This window comes from Pinus tabuliformis, chromosome 8 (assembly GCF_031772625.1).
Source record: "Pinus tabuliformis cultivar Carrire ecotype Pingquan chromosome 8, CPIR1, whole genome shotgun sequence".
NCBI classification, from domain to species: domain Eukaryota; kingdom Viridiplantae; phylum Streptophyta; class Pinopsida; order Pinales; family Pinaceae; genus Pinus; species Pinus tabuliformis.
The window spans coordinates 428,493,666-428,510,966 of NC_142294.1; the positions used below are offsets into that span (position 1 = coordinate 428,493,666).

The 17,301-nt window shown below is 37.0% G+C and overlaps 1 pseudogene; it reads left to right on the forward strand.

The window, feature by feature from the left end:
- The first annotated feature begins 15,660 nt into the window (after window positions 1-15,660).
- On the forward strand, window positions 15,661-17,030 carry LOC149235882 (E3 ubiquitin-protein ligase RING1-like; annotated as a pseudogene).
- The last annotated feature ends 271 nt before the right edge of the window (window positions 17,031-17,301 follow it).

Sequence of the window (17,301 nt, forward strand, 5' to 3'; positions counted from 1 at the left end):
ACATCCACGAATGGAGAAGGAGGAAAAGGCTTATTAAAGCTGAAATCCCACCAGAGTTCCTTCTCAAATTGTTTCTCAAATCTTTACAACCTGAGATCTCAAAGGATGTGTCTCTTTCCAGTGTTTATTTGGAAGACCAAGCTATTTTCCGAGCCCAACAATTAGAACTAATATATTCTCAGTCTGGGACTCTTTAGAAAATTCTACCTAATGCTCCTAGGTCTAAGGTCAAGTTTAGCCAAACTAAAGCCAGGCCCCTAAACTGATGATATAGTTGGATCGATTGATATTAATGTGGTGAACTTGTTGAATCAATTACATCAGTTGTCTCTACAAATTGCTTCTTCTAACCAGGTAGCACCGTCTATACCTACACCTTCCCAACCTACCTCTATAAACGTCGTCCAGACCTCTAACCCCAAAGGAAATCAACAATTCGATGGGAAGAGGAAGGGACAAGGTAAGAAGAAGAACCAATAAGAGAAAGGCAATGCAAACAAACCCAACAATGGTGCCAGTGAGGGTGGGAAAGAGTCCAAGAAAAAGGTAAAATTTCCATGCAAGTTATGCAATGAAGATCATCTGACTCACTTCTGCTCTAAGATGCAAGATGCTCAACACTTATTAGTGCAGCAAGGGTCCTCTAGCTCCCAAGTTTTTCTAACTAACCCCTTTCCCCATGGGCAGCAATTACTTACTGGTGCGAATTCAAATGCTGGTACCTCCGCAGGGGGCAACCAGGAAGGGGAAAATTCCTCAAATGTTTATATGATGATCTCTCATATCGACGTCACTATGTGAGCACGCGATTATGGTGAAATGAAAACATCTAAGGCTAAATCTGTTCTTGAATACATAGACCCACTTCATATTGAATGACCCTCTATTGAGTCTATACCTTGGATACCAAAAGGTTTCGCAAAGCGCTCGACTATTAACCCTAATGCTAGGGCAGCTCAAAACTACTCGATTGTAGAAGATCTGGCTCAAATTCCTTGTGCTATGTCTGCATTGGAGGTACTCTAGTCATGCCCTACTCAGATAAATGCTTTTCTTTCAAAAATCAATGCAGTAGATCCAAAGAATTCCTTAGTGCTCACTTTTGATATGTTGAATGTCAAAAAGAGACTTCCTCACCATATGGCTTTCCAGATAAAGTCCACATACCGAAAGACCAATATTTTTCAAATAGTTATAGATGAGGGAGCTTCCACATGCGTGATGTCTATGTCATGTTGGAAGGCCATTGGATCACCTTCAACTGTTCCTTCATCGACTCTCTTGATGGCATTTGATGGACATTCTCATAGGCTGCACGGGATTATCCCGACCTTTCCTATATGTGTTGGGGGAAAGGTAATGAATATTGAGGTAGAAGTCGTCGATGTGAACCTGGATTATAACCTCCTCTTAGGCAGGAATTGGATTTATGAGATGGATGTATAGTTTCATCGTTATTCTGCATCCGTTGTTTTCCTCATGAGGGGAGGATTGTTAAGATTGATTAGTTGGATTATTCACCAGGTGACTCCCATGCAACTTCAGATTCTATTGTTTCGTTGGTGGAAAATCCCTGTCAACCTATTGATAATTTAGGAGGTGGGATGTACTCTTCGTTAATGGGTATATTTGACCTTCCTGCTCCTACAACTAGAATACAATGCAATTTCATCCTCTAGGGGACCTTATCGGAAAGAGTTCTTTTGAACTCATTATTTTTTAGACCCTTGGCCCTTACCTTCATCTACGACCACATTAGATGGAGGGAAAGATGGTGGAATGGTATTTCCCATGTCTGCAATGGAACTTAGCTATCAATCTATCGTTAACTTTGTAGACAACCATCCCACTCCTTTTTCACAAGAAGAGTTAGATGGCGATGTGGTCTCGCCTTGGACCCTCGATTCTACTTCAGCTCTAGATTGCTTGGATACAGTCTTACCATCTGAAGAAGAAATTTTGGAGGCAATGATGGTTGTGGATTGAACATGGGAAGATTTACATCATCATTCATATTTTCTTCCTCCATTGCTTGAAGTTGAATCTAGGTTCTCCAATTTGTCAACTAGTGATGTTTGTACAGTTTCAAATCCTTTGGCTCTAGCACAATTTTATGCCGAAGGTAACATGTCGGTTATCTCACAAACTGTACCTATAAACATCTCTAGGAATCCTAACGTGATGGAAAATGTCTTCATTGGAGCTGATTGTTCCCCTGAAGAAATTCAAATCTACACCAACCTCTTTAAAGAGTTTTGAGATGTGTTCGCTTGGTATTATGAGGAAATGCTTGGAATTGATCCATCTATAGTCCAACATGAGATTAATACATACAAAAATGCCAAACCTATTCATCAAAAACTTCAACAGGTCAATCCTCAAAAAGCAGTAGCTATTAAAGCTGAAGCAGAAAAGTTTCTTAAGGCAGGTTTCCAATCCAGTCTCGGTCGATAAGAAGCAAGGAACAATCCGAGTATGTATCGACTTTAGGGATTTAAATAAAGCTTGTCCAAAAGACAATTACCCCACGCCTTTTATTGATCAAATTGTTGATGAATGTGTCGGTAATGAAAATTTTTCGTTCATGGAAGGATTCTCTGGTTACAATAAAAAATTATATCCGTCCAGAGGATCAGCACAAGACAACCTGTTTGTCCCTAGGGCACGTTTTAATACAATAAGATGCATTTTGGTCCTAAAAGTGTTGGAGCTACCTTTCAATGGGCCATGTCTTATGCTTTCCATGACATCAAACATGTTATCAAAGCATACTTGGATGACTTAGCTGCTCGTTCTCGGAAGAGAATGGATCATCCAAGCCACCTTCGGTTAGATTTTGAGAGATGTCGTTTTTACAAAATCTGAATAAGTTTGTTTTTGCGGTCACATCCAGTCGGCTGTTAGGATTCATCGTATCAACTAAAGGGATTCATGTTGATCCTTTCAAGGTTGAGGCAATAATTCAGTTGCCTCCCCCATCTTCCATTCGTCAACTTCAAAGTCTCCAAGGAAAGGAAAATTTCTTGAGGAGATTTATAGAAAATTACGCCGAGATTACCAAAGGATTTATGCGTTTTCTTAAGAAGGGAGTTCCATTTTTATGGGATGACTTCATGCAACAATATTTTGATGATTTGAAAAAAGCATTAACCTCTACTCCATTATTGAGTCCACCAAATTATGGCAGGGATTTCCTTTTGTATCTTGCTACATCAGAATCAACCATTGGTATGGTTCTGGTTCAGGAGGATGATGCTCTCAATGAGCATGTAATCTACTACTTGAGTCGAGGCTTAGTAGTACCTGAGCTACACTATTCTCCCATTGAGAAATTAGCCTTGGCGGCTGTCCATGCTGTCTAGCGGCTTCATCATTACATTCTGCTATGCAAAACGTTCATCTTAGCGACTGTCAATCCTTTTCATTTTGTCCTTAGTAGGCGAGTGAATGGGGGAAAGTATAATCGATGGATTGTCATTTTTCAAGAGTTCGATCTCGAATTCTTGTCAGCTAAATCTAAGAAGTCGTTAGTTTTTGTGGAATTGATTTTGGAGTTGCCTTGTGAGGAAGCCATTGTTTATGAGGAAAATTTTCCCGACGAACATTTATTCCTCATTTCTTCACAAGATCCCTGGTATAGAGATATCATTATATATCTCTAGACTTCGAAGTTTCCACCTGATTTCTCCAAAGATGAGCATCGAAAGTTACGTTATCTTGCCAAAAACTATGTTATCATTGGTAATACATTATATCGTAGGGCGGTTGACTCAATCCTTAGGCATTGCTTAACTTTGGAAGAATCTGAGCCTGTGCTTAGTGATTGCCACAGTGGAGCTTGTGGCTATCATCTATCAGGGCTTGCAACAGCCCAAAAAATTTTGCGTGCAGGCTACTTTTGGCCTTCAATTTTCAAAGGTTGTATTGAAGCAGTCAAACGTTGCCACCCTTGCGTGCGCATCCAGCTCCACTTTTTCCTGTTATCACTGTCGATCCATTTACGAAGTGGGGAATTGATTTTACCACTTGTAATCTGCCTTTCGATAGCGAATCACAAGTACATCATTGTGGCCATAGACTACTTTACGAAGTGGGATGAGGCCATGCCTACTTACAAAAATGATAGTGAAACAATATCCTTGTTTCTCTTCAACCAGGTTATTTCATGATTTGGTATCCCAAGAGAGATTGTGACTGACCATGGTGTTCACTTCCAAAATCAACTGATGACCAAATTGGCATTCAAGTTAGGCTTCTAGCAGGAGCATTCATCTCCACATTATCTTCAGGCCAATGGGCAAGTCGAAGCCGTGAATAAGTCCCTTAAGACTATCTTGCAAAGGACAATTGATAAAAATCGATCCAATTGGCACATCATGTTGTACCCAACACTTTGGCCATATCGAACTTCAGTTAATACTGCCACCGATTTTACTCCTTTTCAACTAGTTTACGAGCTGGAATATATTTTCCCTCTCGAGTGTGAAATGCCGTCCCTTAAGCTCGTTGTAGAACTTCTTCCAGAGACATCTAGTCTCAAAGAATACCTCGTTCATTTGGAACATCTTGATGAGCAGTGTCGAGATGCAACCATAATTAACGAAGCCCGTAAGAAGAGGATTAAAACGCAATATGATAAAGTTGTTCGTCCTCGAGTTTTTTCTGAATGCAACCTTGTCTTAGTCTATGACCAGGACAAAGATGCCCCAGGGGTAGGAAAATTCAAGTCTATGTGGTATGGTCCCTTTATAGTCAAGCGAGTTTTGGTAAAAGGGGCTTATGAATTAATTGATTTTGAAGGGAACAAGCTGGAGGAGCCTCAAAATGGGCTTTACCTCAAGAAGTATTTTTCTTAGGCTTCGGTTGAGCAATTGCTTATATATATTGTATTTTTGTACATATTTGTTTGGCATTTTGTGATATCGACTTTTTTTGATCTGCTTTGGCAGGTATTGATGGACGATTCGATATATTTCGGATTCACCGATGGTGCAAGTTGGCACACTCGGAATCTTGCTTCCGCGGCTTGGGTGATTTATTATCCATCTGGTCAGTTGATGGTGTCGAGGGGAGTATGTATTGGCCCTGATTCAAACAACATTTCTGAATATACTGCCATTCTTAATTTACTATCTGAAGCAATATCTTATGGGAATGATTCGTTGGTAGTTTATCTAGACTCATAGCTGGTGTTATTGCAGTTAAATAACATTTATCGGGTTCGTGATCCTTATTTAGATCACCAATTTTTTAGAGTGAGAGTGTTGCAACGATCATTTATTTATATCAAATATGTTCACATTCCACGATCTGAAAATTCATTAGAAGACTCTATTGCTAATCAAGCATTAGATTGGCACATTAATCATTCATCGAATTAAATAACATCAAAAAATTTGAATCTGTATATATATCATAAAATGCCTGTATATAGATAGAGTGTTCAAAAAAATAATATACAAAATTGGGACAAGATGCCCTCAAACTTTGGGCTTATGCCCATAATGATGTCCAGTCATACATAGATCTATCTATTGACCCAGCTCAGGATTAGCGGCAAAAAATTTAACCACCGCATTGGCTACACGCTGAAGTAGTCAGACCCAATCCCATGGTAACCCTACCATGCGTCGCTGCATCTCTTCAGGTAGATCCTCTATGGCTATGGTGAGTTAGTCTCACCAAGTTTCTCTGAACTGCATATAGGACTCTCTCTGTCTCAGCTGCTATTTCTTCGTTTCCTCTTCCGCGACGTGCCTCAGAAATCCATTTGGTCTCACTGGACCTAGATCTGGAACATAGTCATTTTGTCAGTATTTTGTCTCATAAAAAATGTTTTTTCTAAGTCCATTTCATATTAAAAAATCTTAAAAATCTTAAAAAATTCACAAAAACTTAAAATTGTTACCCAAGTCTCCCCATGCCGAATTTGGTGGTAACACTAAGTCTGGATCTCCTCGAAAATCCATACCAACATACGGGTAGTCGTCGAATGTGATGATCTGTTGGTCCCACCAGGTGAAAAACTCATCATCAAAAGTCATTCTAGGCATGTCCCCGCCTCCAAGGCATTTCATCAAGTCCACCCATCTACCCATTCGTGGATATCTAGTGCTACTGATGGACACTGATACTTTGGGACATAGCCCAGGTACCTTCTGGAAGAAGAATGAACATAAGATAGTCCCATATCCAAAATTCTTCATCTAACCCTTCTGTATAGAGGTCAATTGGCTCTTCATGTTGGTCAGAAGAGGCATGCACCAGTCAAACACCATGGTAAGACATTCCACTGCCAGGCTCATAGATACTTGTGACGCCTGATACAAGGAAGCTAACCCATTTACCTGTGCAATGGTAAATAGAAAAATCCTTAGAGATAAGCTTTCCACATGTTCGATTGAAATTTGACTTCCAATCTTCTCTGGATGTCCAGGACAGTATATATGGACATAGTCTTCTACTGAAAGACTACTTCTCATCCTGCCAGTTGAATGCATGACCTCCCCTTTTTGGGAGAGATCGGTAATAAAGTAGATGTCTTCGACCTCAATCCATAGAGGCATATGGTCTATCATGAAAGAATCATCCTCTGCACTCCAGTAGTGGATCAATAATTCGAGCAAGTGCGTATTGGCTTTCATGTTTGGCATTTTGAAGAATTTAAATAAGCCACAACCTCTCAGAGTGCCTAATGCATTTTTATCATTCATTACCTCATTATCAACAGTGGTATGCTCTCTTTCCCTCCAAGTGATAGTCATCCTGCAAAAAATTAGAGTTTCAACAGTTAGTTTTTATGTTCAAACTTTAACTCACGTACACATGGGTTCCCTTTACACATAGTCATGTGTAGGGTCATCGTATACACGTGTTGATCACATCCAACCCATGTGTACGCAGAGTTGGATTTTTGGGCATAGTTTCCCATGGTCAGAACTTTGAGAAAACTTCTAAAAAATATCATAAAACATTACAAGTATGATTTGAGGATTACCTGGTAACTTTGGGGTGATTTGAACGGTCCAATTGTTCAGAGGAAAGTTTGCTTCATTTTTCTTCACAGCTCTTTGCTCCAAACAGAAATGAAAAAACTGTGAGTCCAAAAGTCATTATATAACTTTGAAATTGCAAAATATTTTTTCAAAAATTGATTTTTGTCTCATGGATTTTTTGACCTGTGGGCTTGGATTGTCAAGAGTGGGTTGTTTTTTCAAGATATTTTGGAGACTTCTTCGAGATGTTATTTCGGTCCCATGACTGCTGACCCATCATGGCATGTATCGTTCACTCACTGGAATTTAGGTTAGGGAAAACCATTTGCCGCTACATCTTGCATACTAGCTCCATTAGCGATACATTAGCCATAGGGTCAACCCCATCATATCTTGGTTAGCAAACCATTTTCACTCACCAATTTTGAAATCATGATGTGATGGTAGAGCCATCCTTTACATGGGAATCTTAATTAGAACCTCACTGACATCAATTTCCCATGCTGCTATACTGAGTATGCTCGGGAGTCCTCTTTAGTCCGACCATGACTGATGCATTGAAGACACATTCTCCTTTCTTCCATGCTAATTTCTGGCCTTATACCCTAGAGTATCCTTTGTGTTGAGTTGTACTGCTGCGTTACATTTTTACTATTTGCACCTTTTGGCCTTAAGCCGGATTCACTTGGACTCGTGTTTAAGCCACTTATTTGATCATGTCTTCTGCAAAATCAACCATGCAATCACTTAGCTTTTGAAATTTGACGCATCATTTTACCCGTGGAAAGAGCATCCCTTTGAGTGTCCTTGACCAGTTTCGCCTCCCTGCATTGAGCATAGGAATGTTCCCCTCCCGGGAACTAGATCATCTGTTTCTCTGACACTCGTTCTTTCCACTGTACTATAGCATTCTTTTATTCCTTTCCCAACTTAAAGAAAAAGACAAAAAGATATATATTCCAAAAAGAGCAGGAACGGGACAACATTTCCATATTTTGATGGCAGCTATAGTCAGTCATGTCACCCTTGCACAAAGCACTCCAAAGAAAGTCTCTCCACCATTTGGGTGGGATTTAGTTTGACTTAGGTGTGCCTTAACCTTGTTATTGAGTCAATACTCCTCCGATTGTTTACCTCTTCCAATCATATGGAGAGTTTTCTCATGCCTCTTGCATGACAAACTTATACAGAGTTATCCTGTGTTGCCATATAGCCATCATTGAGTCGTGCTTTTGTTCAAGGGAAGTAAGCCTGAGTCGGCCTCTCTGTGGTGTCTCTTGACCTATTTTTCAGTCGGCCATGCTTGGTTGTCAGTGTCATGTTTTTCAGCACATAAGTTATATTGGTCCTTTGCTCATGCTAGTTTGAGAAGGTCTCCATTGACTTCTTGTTGGAAGGTCCTGTCCTTATCGACTACGACATATTGCTCTGAGGGTAGACCTAGAGCCGCACCCTAGCCCTATTTTCATTATCGATAGGTCACCTTGTGCTCAACATCGATCAGTATCATGGGTCTTTGACTGAGTGGCTTCCCTTGTGTTCAACATTAGCTTTTATTATCACACATTGGGATTCATGCAGTTCCTTGGTTTCCATTTGACCCTATTGGTGGATTCCTCACTGTTGTGTCAACTTTCATTATTGGTTGGTTTAGAGGGTTTTTATCATATTCTAGCTACGTCTTGTGTATGCTAGAAACTTGCTTCGATTGGGTTACTACATCTTTTTCATCCAATTCCTTCCACATTATTGGCCTATGAGTTACAGTCATGCTATATTGATGAAGGATGCCTTAATTCCTTCCTTTTAGCGGATCTTTTCCTATCGACTACAACTCATTTTCTATGGGAAAAAGATCTAGAGTCCATTTGGTAGTACCTTGGGGTTTGCATTCATCAGTGGCAAATTCCTTCACTATCGACAGTGGGAAACCATCATTGTCACTTGATTGATAGATTCTTCCAGGTGTTTGACTTGAGCTCATTCTTTCACACTTGTTAGATTGTACTGGGTACCTTGACTCTTATTATCATTATCGGAGAGTAGTCTCGTGTTTGTTAATGGTATACATCAATGACTGGTAATCAAATGACTTATCACGTAGTCAACCTCAAATCATTTATTCCCATTGTGTATAAATGTGCCGCAGCGGTCGGTGAAGACCTTGAGTTGCATCAACATCTTTTGGTTCACTTGTCAGTTGCTCCCCTTACTGCTAGTTGACACCATCCACCTTATATGTTGCAATTATTCACAACAACATCTTATATGCTGGCATCCGAGTTGTGATGTAGTATCATTTTATTCCATCATGTTCATTTGTCACTATTGGGATCAGTTTTTGACATCAGTGATCAGCTTCACCCTTCAAAATCATTGATTGTCTTCTTATATGTGATATTCCGACATGTACTTTTTTGATCACGATCAGATGATCCATTATGTACTTTTAGTTCCTTTATACTTGTATACATATTGGATCTGCTTGTACTTGATATGCGGACATGCTTTACTTTATTTGAGCATGGGTATGCCCACCTCATACAATAGTTTCTTTCTGATCTCTTTTGATGGCTTAGCAAGCTAAATTCTGGTGAAGTCCTTCTCAGTCTCGACAAGATTCTTTCCATACACTTAATACATTTTGGCCATCATGTACCCCTTCTAACCTCATATATTACGGGGCATCTATTATAGCACCATTTACCACTCTTGGTATTTGTGATGCTTGGTTTATGACCTAGGGCAACCCCTCCTTCCAGACTTGGTCCAAATATATAAAAAGCAGTGTTTTATTTCCTGTACACTACTTTTCCCTGAGCTAAAAGCGTGTACATGTAGGTCAATCAATACCCAACCCGCATATATCTATTAAAACACTTAAAAAAATTAAATTTCCTTAATTATGGGTGGAGTTCATGGGTTTTACTTGTTGATTACCTCCTAGTTCCTGTGGCCCAACTGTTTCCCAGCTAAAAAACTAATTGGGAGAGGTATAAATACACCTTTATGCGAAGGCCTTAAGGGAGAAGAGATAGAGTTATTATACTGAGATTATCCCTGACTGAGTTTGATGAATCCTTGTGCCTCATGCACTTCCCCAAGCTTCAGGAAACCCTTGTTTCTTTGATTATATATATTATCCCTCTTGCTTGAGATATCATGGTGTTAGTTATGGAAGAAGATTGTTGAAGGCTGGGATAGGACGAATCCAAAGGACGGTTCCACTTGGAGCCAAAAGAACAAGACTTAGGTGAATTCTCTCCATGTTATTTATAGCTTACTGCAATAAAATAAATGTTGTCTTGTTTCCGAAATTAACCATGTTTATGAATCAAATTATGTTGTAATTCATATATGGATGTTGTTTTGATGTATGATCAATCATTTGTTTATATGATATAAAGTGAATTTCATGAATACTCTTTATTTCTATACTGCTATGTATGTTCGAATTGAATGATTTTCAGGTTTGAAGAACATTGGGAGTTGCAGAGGATCTGAACCTTGTGGGACCTACTCGAACGAAGGAAAGCCAGGTATGGTCGCTCTTACATAGTTTGATTATATAAGCATTTTGCCTGAGCTGTATGAGTGTTTCTTGTTGTAGTTTTCTTCTGCTCTGTTGGGGTTCTAACCCAAACCCCTAGGGTACTTATTCCAAAAACACTCATTCCCTCCCTCTCCAACAAGTTTCCAATGATTGAAATTTTTCATGATTTGGTTGACTGATCAACTTGGGTTCGCGACTTCTTGACCATCACAGTGTTTCCTCCAATACATAATGTAGAGTGGGGCATGAATTACCTGGTCCCACAAAATAATTATATTTACCTAGTTCCTGAGTAAAACATGGAAAAGTATCCCACCCTAGAAAACCACCCAACTAATTTTACATTTTAACTAGGTCAACATTGTTATATTCTCAAGAATCCAAAGGAATGTGTGCACATATAAAACAAATAATGTTACCACAATATGATGAGAGCACATAATTCATGCTACTAAGTTAAATCATGAGGTTCACATAACATTTTCAAATGTGCCTTTGCAAAGTTTTGATACAACACATTTGGAATGCATGTAACAAGACACACATATTAAGTTCCTCCCATATTTTTTCGCACACAATTGACAATAACTCGACATACATGGTTGAATAGTGTCCATGGCACATTGTTAAAAAGAAAAATGTTAAACAATAAAATGAAATGATAAATTAAAATATTTCTAAAACAATTAATATGCTATCTGGCCAAACAAACTACGTGTTCATAATTTTGGACCCTAGATTTCTTTATTGCCTTTGTTACGATATTAAAGACATTTTTTGTTTAAATATAGTGTACTTTTTATTTTTACAGGTTAATAGGGATGAAATGGGTTACAATCCCAAGTATCATGGTGCCATATCCGACCAAATTATTATTATCAAAAAATGAACCCAACTTATAAATCCCCAAATTTGAAAAAAAAAACCTATGGATGTAATTAAAGGAATATTTTTTTAACAAATATTTTTTAACAAAGTCTTTCTTGTTGAGCCGAGAGGCTCATTCGACAACCCAATATGATGTGTAGTGTAACATTGTCTGTCCATCATCAAAGTTGAAGTTTTGCTCATGTAGGCCAAAATAAAAATTTTAAACAATCTAAAAATAACTATTCAAAACAATTAAATAAAGTGGGCTCATAAAAAAAATTGCACGTGAAGAAATTGGATCCCTCTCGGCTTATGTTAGATGCGTATTTAAGATGGATCTATGCTCGTTTAAAGGTAAGAAAATCCTGAGCTTCAATGGATTAGATCAATGCCTCGAAGCTTTGCTGGGGGCTTAGAGTGAATAAATGAAAGATAACAAACCTATTTCAATTCACAAGATGGAAATTCGGTTGCAGGATCCAAAAATGGATTTTTTCAGCTCTGTTTAACATTCAAACTTGAATTTTCCATATGGAATCTATTCAACATTCGAGGATTTGATGTAATCTTGATATTTTATAAAATAAGGATCGAAGAGCACTATAGCGGGGGTTTTTATTAGGGAAAAAAATATATACGCTATTGTAGAGGAGGATTTCTTAAAGATTGGAAGTTAGAGATATATCTGGGCCTAGATAAGAATTGAGGGATGCATTATGGAGTGTTATCTTCTATACCATAGGGGAATGAGTTTGCATTTTTGTAAATCAATCATTTCAAGACAAAGCTTGGACTTGGGAGAAAAACGTTTGGAGAATTCTCTGCAAGATGGTGGACAAGGTAGAAGACCTGATTTTTTTGTTTGTATTTAAGTTTCAATATTGTTATCAATTTGAATACAATAATAAATATTCACTATTATAAGTTTTATCTTAGATATACATGTTGATTTGCATAAATGAGTACTATTGTCTTTTCAAGCAAATTATTCTCTTGATATGGATGTTGTTATCTATCTCAGAATATGATCATGTACATTAATGAATGTATGGTAACTATTTGCTCAGATATTTTCCAATATAGATTGGGTTATTAGTTATTTAAGCATGAGAATTATTTCCATGTTCTAATCACATATTTCTTTTTATCTTTTTTAGTCAATAACGATTCTCCAAACAAAGAAAGAATGAGACTAAATAATACTAGTTATTAGAACTATTTTTGTAACCTAGTATTAATATTAAACATCATGTTTAATCCTTGTTTTTAAACGATTGCACGTAGTATATAGGAACTATTTTCTATTCACCAGATTAGAATAATTTTCTTTGTTTTCTTCGCTTTAGTTAGGTTGCATTTAGGATTTAGTTTTAATTATATTTTGAATGAAAGTGTCCTTGTGTAGGAGAAAACTTTCGTAGTGGCTTGGATGAGCCCACATTTCTGTCAACCCAAGAGACCACCTCTTTCAAGAAGCTACAAGTATGAAAGTCTTTTCTTTTTGCTGGTCAATAAAAATAAGCATTATCATACATCAACAAGTAGAAGATAGATTTAGCTATAGTTTAGTTTAAGCTATTATCGTTTTCAAGTTTTAGATTAGTTTATATTAGGTTATATATTTATTTCAAGTTAGATTTAGGTTGAGGCAATTGGGCCTTTATACTAGCTGAAATCAACACACTAAATGGAAAAAGGTTTAATTGGGGCCCTGAATAGGTGATTTCCTTAATGTTGGACATGGTTCGTTTTGGCCATCAATATTTTTGGCACTAGAAGGAGGGCCACTGACAAGCTGGCAGATGTGCCCTAATGTATGGGGTTAGAAGAGAAGATGATGGCCAAAATCCATTATGATAAAGCTTAGAGGTCAAAAGAAGAGTGAGGATACAAACCCAAAGATTCGGATCAAAAGAATATGAAGTTGAAGTCTTACTAGTAGAAAATGGTTAAATTAGTGACTAAGTGACTAAAAACGTTAGTCACCACAACTTTTCCAAGTGAAATACTACCAAAAATTAGAAAAATTAAGAGACCCATCTAAAAACGACTAACATAAATGACTAATTTAGTCTCGAGTTAAAATATATGACTAGCTAATAAGTAATACTACTAAAAATGACTAACATGAATGACTAATTTAGTCTAGGAACAAAAATATGACTACCTAACAAGAACTACAATAATATCAATTAGTCATTTATGTTAGTCATTTTAATTGTCTTACTTCAACAATCTAAACTTATAAGTAATAGGGGATTCAAAGGCTTTTATAGAGTGTATGAAAGGTTATACTTCCTTATACACTTCTTTATTGGATCAGAGGATGATTAGAATTATGGAGCTTATTAGAATATTTAGGGTTATATCATTTGATGACATTCAAGGGGAATTAAATTCAAAGGTTAACAAATTATCTAAAATGGGAGTGGGCCAACACCTCCTTTTACAACATGACATGACTACCTAGGCTCGGCCACACCTGCCCTTAACATGACCATATTTTTCCCTACGAAGTTCAAATCAGTGACCTTAACACCACAAAATTCCTTAACAATACACCCTATCACCATCTATTCTACCATGGGCATAAATTACCATTAATTATTTTAGATAATTTACTTCTATTTACATGAATTATAAATTTTAATTATAAATAATTGGTTCAATACCATAATCTCCCCTCCCTACTTTAATCCATTGTATATGAAAAACCTTAATTACACCAAAGGTGTCCCTTTTTGAAATTGGTCAGGCTAACCATTATCTAATACCCTTTTCATCTCCATTTGACATTTGCCCCAATGTACACCTCTGGCATCTATCTGATTCTCACAATTTCCATTATTATCAAATGAATTCTGTTGTTGAGGATTGTTGGGAGACTTGCTCATGCCTATCAAATAAATTCTTGGTATATCTAGTTTATTGGTTGTTGGATATACTCTTGTTGTTATAGTAGTAGTCACTAGTTTGACCATGGACCTAGTCCAAATTACTCCAACAAATTATGGATTTAGCACTGTAAGAATAATAGAATAAGAGAAAAAAATTATGTAAAACTATGAAAAACAATAATCATCCACAAGAATTATACAACTCTTTAAAAAAATTCTAAGAAACTCGAAAATAAAATATATATAATAAAATAAATATATCATGATTTTTTTAATAAAAAATATTTAAAAAGCATTCTTTATGTTAAAAAGATTTTATACGTTTTTTTTAAATGTGCATTTATTTTAAATACTTGAATCTCTAAGCCACCTATTAGCTTACATAGTTAAAAAAAAACACCATTAATATTTGAAAGTAAAATTTATACATATTTTACATAATCAATATTCATTTCTATAAAAATACATTAACTCTAATCCAATTTAATCTATAATATATTATCATATCCAATCTCATTTAAAATATATTATCATAAGATAATATATTAAAAGTTAAATATTATTTAAATTCTTAAAAAAAAATTATATTATAACTGAAAAGTTAGATTTACGAAAGTATGCTTTAATAAATCATCATGAAGATTGAAAAAGATGTACCATAAGAATAGGAGAGTGGATTGCTTTATTTTCCTTTGCACGTTTAAATAAAAATATATTTTAGTTGATTTAATATGTATTAAAAACTAAATGTTATTTTAAGCCCCATTTTATGCAGAGAAAAAAATAAGACCCAAACAACTTTTAGGGCTTACACTATGAACCCAAAAAAAACCAAACCCATTCCCCCCCAAAAAAAAATAGAGTTGTTGGGATAAAAAGTTAATGATCTTTAGGCGGGAATTTAACATATATTTAAGCCTACAATAGGGTTTATAAAAACCCCTTCTATGATGTTGATCCCTAGTAATGTACCTCATAAGTACCGACAATGAACAAAGAGGCTAGAAAGAGGCATTGTTAAACATCTGCAAGGAGAAGCACCTGGATGCTCTGGACTTGAAGCTCGTTCATGTCCAGTAGTCATGCGTTTAGGTGGAAAGATGAGAAATGGTTGTGTTTCTTAGGATGGAGATCACACGGGAACAAATATAATCAAACTTGAGATTCGAGGTCTCAAGGTGCATTGGGTCCATTTGTAGTGGAATAAATAAATAATTTCGATGCGTATCATTTTTCTAGAGTCACGATGATGCCTGTCACCAGTAGGAAGATGGTATTGGATCACATGCTTTGAGCAACAGCAGGGGGAGGAGGAAGGGAGGAATTGGGTGGGATATAGATAAGGATGTCATCCAGAAGAGAAGGGCATAGTTACTGGTGTCATTAGTTCCATAGGAGTATCAGAATTGATGTGCAGGAGGAGGGCCTCATTTTCCCCCATTGCAATGGAGGCTTTGTCAAGGAAATGGAGAGACTAACACCAAATGTTGGGTACCACCCATATACACCCGGGGGAGGGTAGGGGCAAGAGCAAGGGGGGTTGTGATTCCAGCCATGGCAAGATGGAACAAGTCCCTCTAGGGGTCACTCTATAACTCTTACATCTATTCATGGCATAACCCAAATGATGAAATCCCTTGCTATTTTCTTCCAACATGGGAACAATGATGAAAACAACAACAATAGTAATACCAGTGATGAGGAGCGCAGAGGGAGAGGAGGAAGGTATGAGTTTGGATGGATCTTGATGGGTTAAATCCTATGATGTTTACTCATGATCAAATGATGCATAATTTGATGGGTTTGTGTGGGGGGAATGTGGAATTCTTTGTTGATGACATCACATGGGCATGACCAACCAGATTACCTAGTAACTTTGGGGAATATTTCCTTGGGCCTCGTTTAGATCAGCTTATTCAACAACTGGTAGAAAATGTTCCCAACAAGTATGGTACACCTCCCACATCCAAAGCTTCCATAGGAACAATTCCCACCATTAAAATTACCCAAGACTTTCTTGTTACTGATTCTACACTGTGTACAATATGCAAGGATGAATTTGAAGTGGGCACCAAAGTAAGACAAATGCCTTGTAAACACATGTACCATTCTATTTGCATTCTTCCATGGCTTGAACATCTTAATTCTTTTCCAGTTTTTTGATATTATATTCCCACATATGCAATGGAGTATGAGAAGGCTCACTCTGGTGGGAAAATCTCTACTTGGGTTCGGAATTCTAGTGGCACATCATATGGGCAAGGTGGAAATCTTGATGGGTTTTCTTCATGGGGTATTTTGGGAACATCAAATAACAGTAATAATGAAATGGGCTCTAGAAATACCATGGTCGGTACTAGTAGTATTTGAAATACCATGGTTGGTACTAGTAGTATTGTCCCAAATCAACAAGAAGCTTCTGGTGGTGGTGATGCTACTATATATCCTTCCCACGAAGAAGCTAATGTTACTGATAGTGGTAGAGGGACAAGCAAGAACTTCAAGGTATCTGTTGTGGGGCCATTTAGAGCTTCCTTTTTAGCAACTCATCAAGCTCAAGCTGAAACAAGTTCTGGTCATGAAAACAGTGGAGAGATTGTTTCTAGTAGACCAAATGAGGGAAATGATGTTCAGGGGAACAACTTAGCTACTGTGAGGGTAGAGGATGCTTGTGATAATATTATGTATGAAGCAAGAGAGGGAGACTTAGTCTGATGTTTTGTAACATATATCATGCAACTGTGGCTAGCTAGAATTCAATCTTTTTAAAGGTATGATTTTCAGGCCATTCAACAATTCCATGTAAAGCATGAAATAAGGACTAGTTCAGATATTTTCCTATTTCCACACTGAAAATTTATTTACATCTTCAGAAATTTTATTTGTCACCATAGTTTTCATTATTGTGGAATACTACTACTACAATGAATAGGTTGCAATGATGATCAATGGATCAAGTTATTTTTCGATGAATGATGTTAATTCT